Below are 14,906 nucleotides of genomic sequence, written 5' to 3' on the forward strand. Positions count from 1 at the left end.
GCCGAGCTGTCAGCCTCACACTTGTGCTCCACGGGCAGGCCCAACCGGGACAGCATGCTTTCTGAGAGCCATGAGGTCCAGAAAGGAAGAGGCACAATCTGTGACTTGCTAACAGTGTCATCCGGGGAAGAAAAACAACAGCAGCAAATAATAATAATAAGAGTTTAGTAAGACAGAGGCAAGACCAGCATCCAAAAAGCCATAGATTCACTGCATACACCAGGAATAACCGCTTAGAAGAAGCATTCGTCCTCATTTGCCAACAGCCAGAAAACCGGGAAAACATCTTGGGGGAAAAGAGCTAAGAGAAATGCAGACTAACCTATTCGAGGAAAAGATAAACTTGACCACAGACACGAAAGAAAATCTGAGCAAGTTGGGGAGAGCTCTTCTTACGGGAGAATCCTGACCCACGTTCACACAGCGGGACCTCTACTGCGCTTTGGTTCAGTTCAGTCGCTCAGTCGTGTCTGACTCCCGCGACCCCATGGACTGCAGCACGCCAGGCTCCCCTGTCACCACCTGCTCCCGGACGGAGCTTGTCCAAACTCATGTCCACCAAGTCGGTGATGCTCCCGTGCTGCACCTGCAGGAAAGAAAGCGCCCAGGCGTAGCAAAGCCAAACCTGAAAAAGTGCAGTGAGCACTAGACTCGCAGACGAGGCACAGAGTGTCCAGAAACAGGCCCGTGCGCTGTCCAATGCGCATCCCACCTGGGGCAGGGCGGGGGCCACGGATGTGTCCGGAACAGGCTGCCCAGGGGGACAAAATACAAGCACATTCCTAAGTCATGAACACAGGTAAAGTCTGCAGAGTAAAGACGCAGCTGTAAAGATACACAGACACAAAGATAAATAATGCTTGATTTCACTGGTAATCAGAGCCCAGAAGGAAATGAGATATTATTTTTTACCCATAAAATTGGGGGAAAGATAAAGGATTAATACTTTCTAACGACGACAAAATTGTAAGAGAAACAGCCCCTCTCCTGTGCATGATTTTTTATAGGCTTTTCAGAAAGCAATTTGGAATATCCATCAAGAACATCCATGTGTCCCCCCTCTCCCCACAGTCAAGCTCGCCCTCTGAGATCTCTGCTCCCGGAGACATGGACACACAGGACGGTGAAGAGTCATGGGCAGGGAGTGCCTGGGGATAGAAAAAGATAATTAGAAAGGAAGGAAAGAGAAGTCTTCAATTCTTCATCTGAGGCGACTGTGTCACACAGAACATCGTCCGCAGGACTAAGAAGTCAAAATATAAACAGAAAATAAAACAAGGTGGGCTGTGAGTGCCAGCTCGAAAGCTCCCCAGGACGTCGTGTTGAATATAAAAAAGGAGTCGCAGACAAGCCATGAAATACGTATGATTCCATTTGTGCAACGGCGAGATTGCCGGACGCAAGTGTGTGTGTTATCTTGTGTGTACACACATGCATGTGCCCGCAGACAGCGCTTCCGGGCGCCTCCCTGCCACCCAGGCGCAGGGGAGGGAGCCGGCTTTGTACTCGGGTCTCAGCCACGTGCACACACGGTCCCCAGACACGCGTCCCTGCGTGACTCATGCAATTCAAACAAACGCCTGTGACGATGAAAGGAAATTAGCACAGGCAGCTCCGCGCACGGGCCTGGAGCTGAAAAAAGAAAGATATGCGAGAAATAAAGGACACACGATAAAAAGGAGTGGGGCTTGATGTGTCGGGGGACAGACACCCCTGGAGCCCTGGGCGGGGAGACGTCCGGGAAGCAGAGGGGATGGCCAGGATGATCTTGGGGCGTGAGCCGGCCCGGGGGAGCTGCCAGGTGACCCATGAGGGCGAGGCAGTGTTGGGGTGGTCAGGAGAAGACCTGGGCCTCGAGAGGGTGGGGCAGCTCAAGAGACGAGCCCCAGACTCAGCAGGAACCTTGGAGAAAGGGAGCCAGCAGGGGTGGGTGTGGGGAGCTGGGGAGGGCCGGCTCGGTGGGCTGGGCTGGTCAACGTCTCCCTCTACCTTTTTTTTTTCTCTCATTATTTTGCTGGCTTCTGGCACCTAGTATTTCTGATGATGGTTCTTGTGACAATCTGCTTTTGGATTTTTGGCCACACCGCCTGGCGTGTGGACCTTAGTCCCCCCAGCAGGGACGGAGCCCCGCTTTAGGAGATGGGGTCATAACCTCTGGGCCACCAGGAAAGTCCCCCCCTGTGCCTTTGTGAAGACGGGAGCCGTTAGAACTCCCCGGGCCTGTGGCGGGGAGAGAAGGGGGTGTGGGGGGGGTCTCAGGGGCCTGTCCCCCATCTTCCCAGCATTGGAGGCAGGGCTCAGTGAGATTGGGGGTTGGGGACAGAAAGGAGGAGGCTTGGCGGATGGTGGGCCACATGCCCTTAACAGGTGGGATTGCTAAGCAGGGTCTGGGGTCCTTGGGGTCAGGCCCACGTGACTCTGGAGATGCCACCAACCCAGCATGAACGTTCTCAGGGGCCTGGACGGTGGGGTCATCCGTGGTGGGTCCTCCCCGTGGCTGGGAGCAAGGGTCAGGGGCCACAGGAAGGGGGGTGGTACAGGGCAGTGAAGGAACCTGGGGCCGGGGGGCTGGGGGCCACAGAGGAATGGAGCCCGGAGGGGTCAGGAAGGATGTAGGGGTCTTGGGGGCCCCGACGGGGCTGGAGAGCCTGCTATCAGGTGCCTGGACCAAGGCTGGAGGCACAGAGGTGGTGCCCCAGGGAGATGCAGGTCCACACTCTGTGCCCACCTGGATGCCTCCTGGGCCTTGGGCGGGTTCAGCACCTCACTGCCGCCTGGATGTCAGCGCCCGCGTGCCCCGATCTGGACTGTGGAAGGTGGGACACCCTGGGGCAAGCCTGCAGGACAGAGGGGCTGTGAACACCCTGATCCTGTGCCCGGACCCCTGAGCCCGGCACTCAGAGGGCAGCGTCAGGAGACAGGACACCCGGCCGACTGGCCCCCGAGAAGCTCCGTGAACAGACTCCCCAGCAGCCCACACGTGGGGTCAGAGCCAGACCCACAGCTTCCAGCCTCTGGGACCGGGGCAGCACGTGTCTCACCAGCAGGGGCCGCCCACCCTGCCCACGAGCACATTCCCCCAGGGGGTGAGCAGGGCAGGGCAGCCTGGGGCTCGGCGGGTCTCCCCGTGGGTGTGAGAGTGGGGGAGCTGCTGATGGTGATGGAGAAAGTGGACCCCACATCCTACCTCCTCAGCAATCTGTGTTCAGGAAGAACACTCCTGGGGCAAGACATGAAGATTCAAGCCTGCTTTGGGGAGGAAAGTGGCTTTGGGGTTAATGATAAGCCAATGCTTTTTTCCACACTCGGGTGTGTCTGTTGAGTTTTGGGGGACCCCAGGGGTGGGAATTTGGGTTCAACCTGGTCATTCAGGGAATGGCTGGAAATGCTGGATTTCTGAAGCCTGGGGACCACTTCGGGGGGTGAGGGAGGGTCGTCTCCAACGGCAAGGCCCCAGCCCGAGTTCCAGGAGGGAAGATGACACCACGCGGCGTCCACCGACCCTGGGACAGGACTTTCCCTGCTTTTACACGCGCACCGGTCCCATCGGGAAGGCACAGACAGAATCGTCCTGACTCATTTCTCACCAGGAAAAGTGATTATGATGCAAAGTCACCTCCATACAGTGCACATGATTTTAATACCAGTAAACTCCCCTTAATATTAGATGCCGTGAGGAAATATTAGTTAAATTATCACAGACTAATATGATCAGTTTCCTCTAGGATAAAATGTGATAAATGGGTTTTAATAAACTAAGGAGAATTATATGTGTCATATTCGTGGTTCCTGTCAATTTTATTTAGAGTGAAATGCCATTGCGATAATTAGTTGGGTTTTACTGTGTTCATTAAAAGCTTTTCTAATGACCACTTGGAGGAATAAGTGAAATTAATTTCCTTCTAGAACATCAGAGAAATTCATCAAACAAACAAAAAGCAAACCCTAGGGCATGTGTGAGGCAGGGTGGGGGCCCGTGGTCTGTGTGCCCGGCCCTGGGGGTGGTGCCTTCCTGTAGCTGGCATCGGGACCGCCCAGGGGAAGGATGCAGGTCCCCCGTGGAGGCTCTCCCTCTCAGGTGCCACTGAGCTGTGACTTACAGGCCTCCTCCTCCAGGCAGGATTCCTTGCCTCTTCCAACCTCAGGGCCCTCTCCTGCCTGGTCTGACTCCCAGACCACGGCTCCTGCAGCTCCAGAGGCTGAAAGCAGCTACCTGGGCCCAGCCCAGGGACACCTCTCCGAAGGGCTCAGGGGCCAGAAACCAGGATCTGCTGGCATCTGTCCCCTGGCTACCTCCTTCCAGCCCCGCTGGGAGCCTGCATGGCCTCCAGGCAGCGGGTGTGGGCAGAGGGGCCGCCTGGAGAGCCTCATGGGGGGACCTCACTGGTCACCTGATTGAGGCTGCTCGGCAGTGAATGGGGAGCCCAGACTTGGACGCCGTCCATCTGGTGCTGGACACCATGATCCTTTCCACACACCCATGCCCAGAGGGCAGGGGCCTCAGGTCAGGTGGAACGACCTGAGAAGCTCACTGTGAGCCCCAGCACACAGGCTCACACCACACAGACTCACACCACACACACTCATACCACACACACACACAACACACACATACTTACACCACAAACACACAGCACACACACTCACACCACACACTCATACACCACACACACTCACACCACACACACACTCACACCACACACACTCACACCACACACACACTCACACCACACACACTCACACCACACACACTCACACACACACCACACACACGCTCACACATACCACACACACACCATACACATACCACACACTCACACACCACACTCACACCACACACACACACACCAACACTCACCAACACACACTCACACCACACACACACCACACTCACACTACACACACCACACACACTCACACTACACACACTCACACACCACACACACTCACACACCACACACACGCTCACATACCACACTCATACCCGCGTGCACTCACACGCCCCCCGGGGTCTGGGTGGCACGGCTCTCCACCCGTCACAGCAGCCTCCTGGGGGTCCCTGCGGCCCCGACTGACTGCCGGGCCCCCCTGCTGCCTCCGTCTCGCCCTCCCTCGGGCACCCGAGAGCTGCCGCGGAGCCTCACTCCACTCGCTGCTGGCCTGAAGGAGAGAGGGTCCTCCTGCCGCTCGGGCGGAGGGGCACCGCGGGGCCGCGAGGGGCGGCCTGGGCCTCAGCAGCGCCAGCTGGCCGTGCGGGCTCGGGAAGCCGCGCCGTGAACACGGACGATGGAGGGCTTCCTTTTTGGGGTTGGACAGCCGCCGCCAGGCCGCCCCCCGGGCCTTCCCACTGGAGACGTGGGCCCTGCGTCGCTGCAGGTTTTCAGCCTGTGCTTCAGCCCCTCAGGGCCCCTCCCCTCAGGTGGGCTGGCAGGGGGTCCGGGGGCCACCCAGGCCTGGTCTCTGGATCTCCAGGGCGTCCTCTCGGGGCCAGCAGGGAGGCTCTTCTCCGCTGCCCGACCTGTGAGACCACCCAACTCCACCCTAGGCTCACCTACCCCCACCCAGCCGACACACACACGACTCACGCACAACCAGACCCCTCTCAAGGCTGCTCCCAGGCCTAGGGGGACAAGCCCAGCCCAGGCCAGCCAGCAGGGACCAAACTCCCAGCAGTTTGGGGGGTCCCAGCCCCCTGACCCCCCCAAGGAGGCCTCCCTTCATCCCCTGGGGCCTCCCTGGGAACTGCCACGTCCAGCCTTGCGCTTTGCTTGTGGCGGAGAGGAGGGAGAGGCCTCTGCGGAAGCCCAGCCTGAGGCAGCTCACCCCACTGCTGCCGCCGCGACCCCGTGAGGGGTGCTCATCGCCTTCGCGGTCCCCGATTCTGCAGCAGCAACGCGCTCCCCACCTCGAGTCACCTCCTCAAAGCCACCCTCCCGACCAGCCTGCGTGACCGTGCAGGCCCTCCCCGGCGTCCTCGGCCGCTGCCCCCCACCTCCGCAGCCCTTACCACCCCAGAGGCCCTGCGGAGGCTCAGCCCTGAACCCCACCCTGACCCCACCAGCCCCAGCCCCGCCTCTGCCTGCTCTGCTCAGTGTCCGACTCGGCGCCACTGTTCAGAGAATCCTTGGTGAGCGAAGGTTCTGGCACACCTGCCGGATTCCCTCGCACCCACGTCCCGCTGTGTGCCGGGCTGTGTCTTGCACTTGCAATCACAACAGCACAAAGCGGCCTCTGCTAAAGAGCAGTTTTTAGTGCATGGGAGGGGGGGGGGTCTATGCAATTTTTTTCTTTTACTTTAAAAGTAGTTTGGGGGACTTCCCTGCCGGTCCAGTGGTTAAGACTCCACACTTCCAATGCAGGGGACACAGCTTTGATCCCTGGTCAGGGAACCAAGACCCCACAAGCCTTAAGGCGTGACCCAAAGAAAAAAAGTAGTTTGGTGCTTGTTTGTAAAGTATAGCCTGTAATGGACTGATTGTGCCCTCCCCCCAGATTCACGTGTGGACGCCTAACCCCCAAGGTGATGGCATTTGAAGGCCGGTCTGTGGGAGGCGACGAGGTCCTGAGAGCGGAGTTAGTGCCCTAATAAGAGGCCCCCGAACTCCCCCACCAGTGAGGACACAGCGAGAAGACCCCGACACTGTCGAGTCACCGGAAAACTGGTCCTCACTCAACACTGAATGTGCTGGTGGTTTAATCTAGACTTGCCGCCGCCAGAACCGCAAGGAATAAATGTCTTATCATAAGCCGCCCGGTGTGTGGGGGCTCGGTCACAGCAGCCCAAACGGGCGGAGGCGAGCATGCACATGACCCCTGTCAGATGAATTTGCAGTCTTAGAAGGAGAGCTCTTAGCTGAACAGGGGGAGCTCTGACGGTGGGGTGTCTGCTGATGGATGGCCCCGCCGACCAGCACACGGTGGGGACTGGGATCGTAACTCCGAGCAGGTTGGAGGCTCCTCTCAGCAACAATGCGGTACCAGACCAGGCGGAACCCTGGCTTCCCCCAGAGCCCACCTTGGGAATGCATCTTGATTAGGGAAGCTTGGGGCTGGAAGGCAGGGAGATAGTTTTGCATTACAAGTGTTTGCTGAGAGTGACTCTGCAGACGGGTGATTTAGCTGGTAATCATGCCTGCGGTGTTGTTTATTCCTCATTAGAAGCCTCACCTTGTGGCTGGTTAGAGCAGCGAGGCAGAGACACACTCAATTAAGCTGGGTGAGCAGCGTGCACAGAGCCGGCCGGAGACCAGGTACAGCGTGAGAAGTCTCCACGCAGGCGAGTCAATCAGGGCGCCCTAATTGGAAAGTAGTCATAAAAAGTAATTGAGTTTAATACATAATTTAGATCATTACCTGTTAAGTTAATGCCTCCTGCTTAGGTGTGGGGAGAAAATTATTTATCTGGTAGACGGGAGGATTTCATTTGTTTTTATAATAGAATGTTCGCCAATTGACTTTAATAAGAGCAGTTTGTTCAATCAGATTCTGAATTGGCGTGTAGGCTGGAAGTTCATATGTTAATTTGGATGCGCTCTGCCTAGCGCTTCCTCCCCCGAGCGCCTGGTGTGTTCCCGGGGGCTCCTCCGCCTTCCCAGCCCAGGTCCGCTCCACGGAAACTCAGTCCGTGTCTCTGATGTCTGAGTGGGAGGCCGTTCGGCTCCTGAGTTTGTCTTCCTCATTTTTAGATTTAGAAGAAGAGAGATTAAAAAGATTGCTGCTTTTCTGGTGGGCCTCTTTCCTCTCAAAAGCAGTCCTCTGGCTGCAAACAAGCGCTTCTGTTAAATACCAAGGAGGAGCTTAATAACCACCCCTCACTGGAGTCTCCCTGTCTGCGATTCATTGACTCATCTGTCTTTCTCAGCAACTGTGTGAAGTCAGGCGCCCTCACTAACCCCATTCCCACAGGAGCAGGCAGAGGGGCCCGGGACAAGGGCTGGCTGTGGATGAGGGCTTACCCTACACCACTGGATGGGGAGGAAGCTTGGATCCCGGCTCCTGGGTGTGCAGCCTCAGGCTGGTCGGGTCATACCACTCCGGGCCTCAGTCTTCAGACCTGCAAAATGGGGATAAGAAGGTGAGGTGTTGTGAGGATGGAGGAGGCCATGCTTCTGACCGTAGGTCCTGGCCCGTCTCCTTGAGCAAGCTTCCCTGCCCCACCCCCAGCTGTGCACAAAGCAAGAAGGCACTTGAGTGAGAGGCAGGAGACCCTCCCCTTACCCCCTGCAGCCCACGGGAATGTGGGGTCCCTTCCCCTCAGCCTCGGTGTCCTGTCTACAAAGCAGATGATGACAACCCCTTCCCAGGCGCTGGGGCTGCTGTTGATCCCCCTCCCTGCCCCCATCATCACAAGTCTTGCTGACAGGCCACGGGGCTTTCCTGGGGTTCACCAAGGAGCAGCTGGCCTGGGGACCCCAAACCCCCATCACGGGGAGCTGGGCTGGGTCGCCAACCCCACACAGCTCCTTTGTCAGCCTTGAGGACAGGAGGCCCAGGGCGCACGGCCTCCACCCCAATGGGCCTCCGGCCTCTCCAGCCCCACGCTCTGTGTTTCCCTCTGGGTAGGGATACTGGAGCAGGCAGCCATTGCCTTCTCCAGGGGAACTTCCCCACCCAGGGATCAAACCTGGGTCTCCCGCATTGTGGGCAGATTCTTTACCAGCTTAGCTACCAGGGAAGTGCAAGAACACTGGAGTGGGTAGCCATTCCCTTCTCCAGGGGATCTTCCCCATCTAGGGATTGAACCCAGGTCTCTTGCATTGCAGGTGGATTCTTTACCAGCTGAGCCACCAGGGAAGCCCACATTTCCCTGGCAGCACTTAGCAAAGGTGAGCCCCTTCTTCAGCCCACGGCACTGCCCACTTCCTGTGGGGACGGCTTCTGGAAGGCAGATATCACTGAGACCTGGGGTGTGGGGGGTCTCCACTCTGAGACACAGATGGCCCCACGCAGCCCCCGAAGGAGCAGGCAGCTCGGGATCTACCCTGAGACCCATGGGAGGCGGAAGCCGGGGGTCCCGGGGAGTTACACCCACAGAATGTTGGAATCAACACGTTTAGCTGTGAAGCCCTGAGGTTATATAGCATCACAAAAGATAACAGTGGTATAGAACAGGGTTTATAAAATCTGGGACTTTTTAAACAGGCCTGGGACTTCCCTGGTGGTCCAGTGGTTAAGACTGAGCTTCCAATGAAGGCATGTTCGAACATGTTCCATGTTTGATCCCTGGTCAGGGAACTAAGATCCCACATGCCACATGGCACAGTGAAAGAAAAAAAAAAAATAGGCCTGAGCCCTGGAGACACCTGAGATGCAGTGAGGGGGAGGGGAGGGGGAGGGGAAGAGAAGGGGGAGGGGAGGGGAGGGGGAGGGGCCTTTCCACTCTGGAGACTGCCACTGCAGAAGCTTCCAGAATCCTTGCCTCCCGAAGCCCCTCATGGCTCACAAAGCCCAGGTGTGTACGCCTTCTGCAAACTCCCCCTGACTCCCAGTCTTCTGACACGGCCAGGCTCGGCTCTGGACTTAGGGACAAGCTGGGGTACGTCCAGAGGAGCCCCCAGCTCACCCCAGGCTGCGGCAGCAGGGAGGCCTGAGGGGACAGCCCTAGCACAGGGTCCCTGGGGAGGGGAGGGGGGTGACTCCAGTGTCCTCCCATCCTCTACCATCCCCCAGGTGGCAAACGGGAGGCAAACATCCCTCGCCGAGCCCTGTCCGTTCTTGAGTCCTGCATGGTGCCAAGCCCTGGGGCAGCTGAACTACCCAAACGTCACCCGGTGACTCAGAGACAGGGTGGGTAGGTGCCTAGTCTCGGGGTGCTGGGACCTCTGGGCCTTCCCGGCAGAACGTGGAGCCACGGAGGACAACGAAAGAGGGAGGGAGTGCCCCCTGATGGCTGGAGAGCCGCGCCCTGCCCTCCGCCAGCGCCAGCCTCAGAACATCCCCACCCGCACCGCCAGGCACAGCAGCCACCAGCCGCGCGGGCCACGGGGCACTGGGCTCCAGGCTCACCGGGACCAGCTCATCACCTTCCACGTCAGCAGGCTTGTGGGCTGGTGGCCCCGTAACTGGCGTCATACAAGGTCACAGCCGGTGTCCGCCTGGCGGACCAAGGAGGCACGGCCCTCCGCCACCGAAAAGGCCCTCGGCCGTGGCCACCGCTCCGGAACAAAAGGAAGAGCTTGTTTACAAATTGTCCGCTGAAATTTAAGTTGCCAACATTGGCATCAGGCCTCGCCTGCCAGGCCACCCGGATTGGAGGGTAATTTATGAAGATTGCTTTACCTGCGGCCGCGCTGGTCTGTGCCGGCAAGTAATTCACACCAGGCTCATTTCGGATGCAGTCAGAGACCCCCGTATTTCACCATGACAATGTAATCACAGAGCCACATTAAAAAGTCATTATTGTTTAGAATCCAGCTTGGTTTGAAAAACACTTACTATAAAATTCAACAGCCTTTGTAAATTACCAAAAGGTTTACTCAAGAATGCTAGGTGCCGTGATTTAGACGGGGAACTTACCACGTTATTGATTCTGTGGGATTTTGTCAGTTCCTGCATTTACGGGGGATGATTAGTGAGTAATCCGAGTAATAAACCCCTCCCTGTTGGTTCGTAAATAACGAAGAATTGAACTTGCATCCTCAAATTTCCCAGGCAACCTGCTCCTTCTCTGAAGAGCCTGAGACTCCACTTTGGGCGGTTTTGCGGGGAGTCTGGAACTCCATCGTCTGGAGGGCAGAAGATGGTGAGACTGCTTCCTGGCCCTGGGAAGGGCTGGATGCAGTGTCCCAGGAGAGCAGCCACTGAGCCAGGACTCTGCCAGGTGGGGTTTGCGTCTTTATGAGCAAGAAGTCCCTCACGGGCCACTGCAGAGGCTGGGCCGGGGACTCCGTCCGGGGAATCCTGAGAGCTGGGAGCAGCCACAGGCTAGCCTGAAACCCGATGACCATGTGGGGCCTGGAGAGGCCGGGGACCCCGGAGCTGGGCTGTCAGCACAACCTCCGCCCCAGCAGACAAGGATGGGGGCCCCCCACGAGACCCCCGTCGGTCAGCTGCGGCTGAGAATCCAGCCGCCCTGACCCCGGCCCAGGACTCGCCCTCAGCAGCCCGGGTCGCCTGGAACTAGTGGACAATTCCTAGAACACCCTCCATGTCAGTCCCGCCTTAGGAGCTCACGGCACACACAGCACGTTGGAGACCCTGCCTTGCAGAAGGTGCTTTCCTGAGTTCTGTCGTGTTTCCTGCCGGCTCTGACACGCCTGTGACCATAACACACCTGCCCACACTCGCGGGGCTGCCTGGGGAGCGGTCTGGGCCTGCATCACGCTCAGCTGGTGCCCTGCACGTGGACACAGGGCACGTGGCCTCCACACACGCATAGCTGCTCCCGGGGCACCTTGGGGTGGGCTGAGGCCCCACGGCGCGTCTTCGCCACAGAACCCAGCTTTGGACAGGGGCACAGGAGCCGCTAAGCAAAGTAGACAGCGACCTTGGAGACAAAGTGGGCTGAACCGATGTTGACGTCAACTGAACTGAAAGTGGATGGGAAAGGAACAGAAGCCACGTGCTAACGGAGCCAAATGGAGCCCAGCTGGGAGTGGATGAAAACTGAACTCCACTGGAAAGTTAACACCGGGCGGGCGGTGGGTACCGGCCGGCCCCCGCCCACCGAGCCGGAGGAGAGGACGCAGCCAGGGAGGCACTGACTCTGCCTGGCCCTGGGGAGTGCGCGGTCAGCACTGCTACTGGGAACGGAAAATTAAAGAAAATGCGTGCCGCTGGGTGTCCCCTAACACGCCTGACGCGGTCCACGGAGGACGTCTCCGGAAAAGCAAAGACCCAGACCTCGGAGGCCCCGGCTCGTGCACGCCAGGCCCCTGAGACGCGCCTGTACCCGGCGCCTTTGCAGGGCTCGGGGCGGGGGGCACGCGGTGCACGCTAAGAGCAGTCCACCGGGAGGGACGGCTCTGAGTCCCGGGGCCTGGCTCCCGGGCTCCCGGGCTCGCGTAGCCGTAGCAGCAGTTCCGGCTTCCAGGCCCTAGGGGGCAGTAGCGGTGGCGCACGCGCTTAGCTGCCCCACGGCATGGGGGCTCTTCCCGGACCAGGGGTGGAGCCCGCGTTCCCTGCATCAGCAGGTGGACCACCAGGGAAGTCCTCTTGTCTCCTCCTTCACGCCGCATCACGGGTCCAGGGTGGCCCGCGCCCGCGCACCCTCCATCTCAAGGACCGACCTGTCCCCGCCTGACACCTTCCCCTGCTCCGATGGGCCGTCCTAGAGGGGCCGCCCACTTCCGGTTCCTGTGCAAAATGCAACCACGTCGCCAGAAGGAGAGAGGGACTTGCTGGGAGAAGGGTCTACCCAGCTGCAGGAGTGGGAGAATTTCTCTTCAAAGGGTGCGGTCAGCGCACCTCCCTAGCTTTGCCCTGCAGTCTACTCACCGTGGCCAGCTCTGTTACCGCAACCCTTAACCTCTGTTAACCTGGTGATTGTAAAACCGCTCCTCTAGTTTGCATCTCCCAGTTTCCGGGGGAGAAGGCACTGGCCATTCAGTCACCTCTCTTGTCAATCGTGTGGTCACATCTTTGCCCTGTTTTAATTGATTCTTTTTTCCTGGCTTTTCATTTTATGCTTCATTATTGGAGTATAATTATCTTACAGCGTTGCTAGTTTCTGCTGTACAACAAAGTGCATCAGCTATTTGTATACATATCCCCTCCCTCCTGAACCTCCCTCCTCTTCCCCTGATTCTCTGCTTTTGTTGTCTCATTGATTACTGTGAGATCTTTATATATGCTGGATAATCATTGTTCGGCTGTGTTTATAGAAAATAATTCCTCTTGGTCTGTGGCTAATTTTTTTTTAACTTCTAACTTTGTTAATGGTGCTTTTTGTTATCAGATAGTCAAACTGATCAACTGCAGTTTTATGATTTGTGCCTGCATGTCTTGCTTAACAAATTTTACTGTACCTGACATCATAAAGCCATTCTCCTACAGTTTTTTCCTAACTGTTCTAAAATTCAACATTTCAAATGTTAAGACTTTAACCCACATGAAGTTTATTCTCTGTACAGAATTAGTTCATGACCTGAATTATTTTGCTTTCCTGTTGGGGACAGGTGACTACCTGCTGATCTGTAGCTGCCTCTGAGGCACCCCGGTTTCAGGGGTGTGCAGGTCTGGCTGGGGCCCTGCTCTCATCCAATGGCTTGTCTGTTCATGCAGTCTATCATAGCCCTGGCCCGAGCCTTGATATTCGCTGGGACAAACCCTTCAATGTTCCATGCAGAGCAGAAACTCACCTGAGCAGGTGCCGTGAGGGGTGCCATTAGAATTTCAAATTAAATCACATTCAGTTTACAGATTATTTTAAAAGAGAACCGAACACTTAAAGCTGAGTTTCTCTGCTCGTGCTATGTCTCGCCCCCAGTTAAATCTCCCTCCCCATCCTGGTAAAATCGCACTGTCTCCCCCCTGGAGCTGCTGCACGTCTTTCTTTACTGCTGAGCAGTACTTCTACCGCTATTGCAGGCGGCGTGTTTTTTCTTTGCACTTTCCAGTTAGTGATGGCTGTTGCATAGAAATGCCTTGGATTTTTATACCTCCTTATATCAAACCTGATTAATTCTACTGCAAAATGTCTTTGAAAATTTCTCTATGCAGGAAGGTACGTTGTCTACGTAATGCTGACTCGTGTCTCCGTTCCAGCCCTCATCCCGCTTTTCTTCCTGTCCGGTGTCGCTGGGTGGACCGTCAGTGCCGTAGAGAGGGACAGCCGTGAGAGGCATCCGCTCTCCCAGTCCCAGCCTCCATGGGCTGCATCTGAAGTTTTAACGGAAGCCGGCAGTCTGCTGTGTTGGTAGCAGTTGCCCTTCACCTGTTAAGGTCACCTTCCTATCTCTAATCATCTGAGAGTTTCCACCGAGAAGGGGTGGACTTAAACCCAGTCTGCATCCTCTAAGATGATAGTAAGCTTACCTCCTACCACCTACTGATGATGTGAATTACATGAGATTTCCTGGCACCATTCTATGCTTATGTTCCTGGGGCAAAATCTCCTCCTTCCTGCTTATGTGACCGGTCAGGACGGCCGTGAGCCCACCTTCTGGGGCCTGCTGGCAGCCCCCTCAAACCCTGTGAGTCTGGTTATCTCTGCCCTGCCCACACCCAGGACGCTTACTGGACAAACTCTCGGAGGAGAAGGGAGCCCTTATCCAAGGATTTATCACTGAAGATGCTCCTATACTGAAAAAATAGTGCCTGGTCCAGTGAAGAGGCAGACTCATTCTGTCCGGAGCAAACGGTTGGTGGAAATACATCTGTCCCACCAGAGGAGAAGCCGCGTTACTGCTGGGCTCAGAGCCCAGGGGTCCCAGGCCCTCTGGGTTCTCCGACTGCCCTCCTTCCACCTGCCCCAGGGCCTCAGAGTGCCCCTCCTCGGCACTGCCAGCGTCCACCCATCTCTAGGAGGACGCGTCCACCCCACAGCCCCTGATGGGCTCACGTTCCCCAGACAACAGGACACAAAGGGCGTAGCATAGCAACAGGCTGGGGCGCGACCAGGCTTCTGGGACCTCCCACCGTGAAGCTCTTTCTGCTCAGGGCTTCCCCGCAAAGGGAGAGGTGAGGTCCAGGGTGGAGGATGTGAGCTGAATTCACCCATCGCCTCGGGCGCCTGGGGGCACAGTGGAGAGGTGGTCAGAGGCATCCACGGGCCCACAGCTCACGAGACAGACCTGGGAGTTGTGAGCATGAGGCCACGCAGGGCCATCTGACTGGCTTACAGGCCAAGGGTGAGCTGACGGAGGGAGGGAGGGAGGAGCCAGGCAATCAATCGGTTCTTTTCAGCCCTGACCGTGCTGTGATTAACAGGCGGTTCCCTGAGCCACCACACATCTCTTCCTGACGCC

This window comes from Bubalus kerabau, chromosome 19 (assembly GCF_029407905.1).
Source record: "Bubalus kerabau isolate K-KA32 ecotype Philippines breed swamp buffalo chromosome 19, PCC_UOA_SB_1v2, whole genome shotgun sequence".
Taxonomy (NCBI): Eukaryota; Metazoa; Chordata; class Mammalia; order Artiodactyla; family Bovidae; genus Bubalus; species Bubalus kerabau.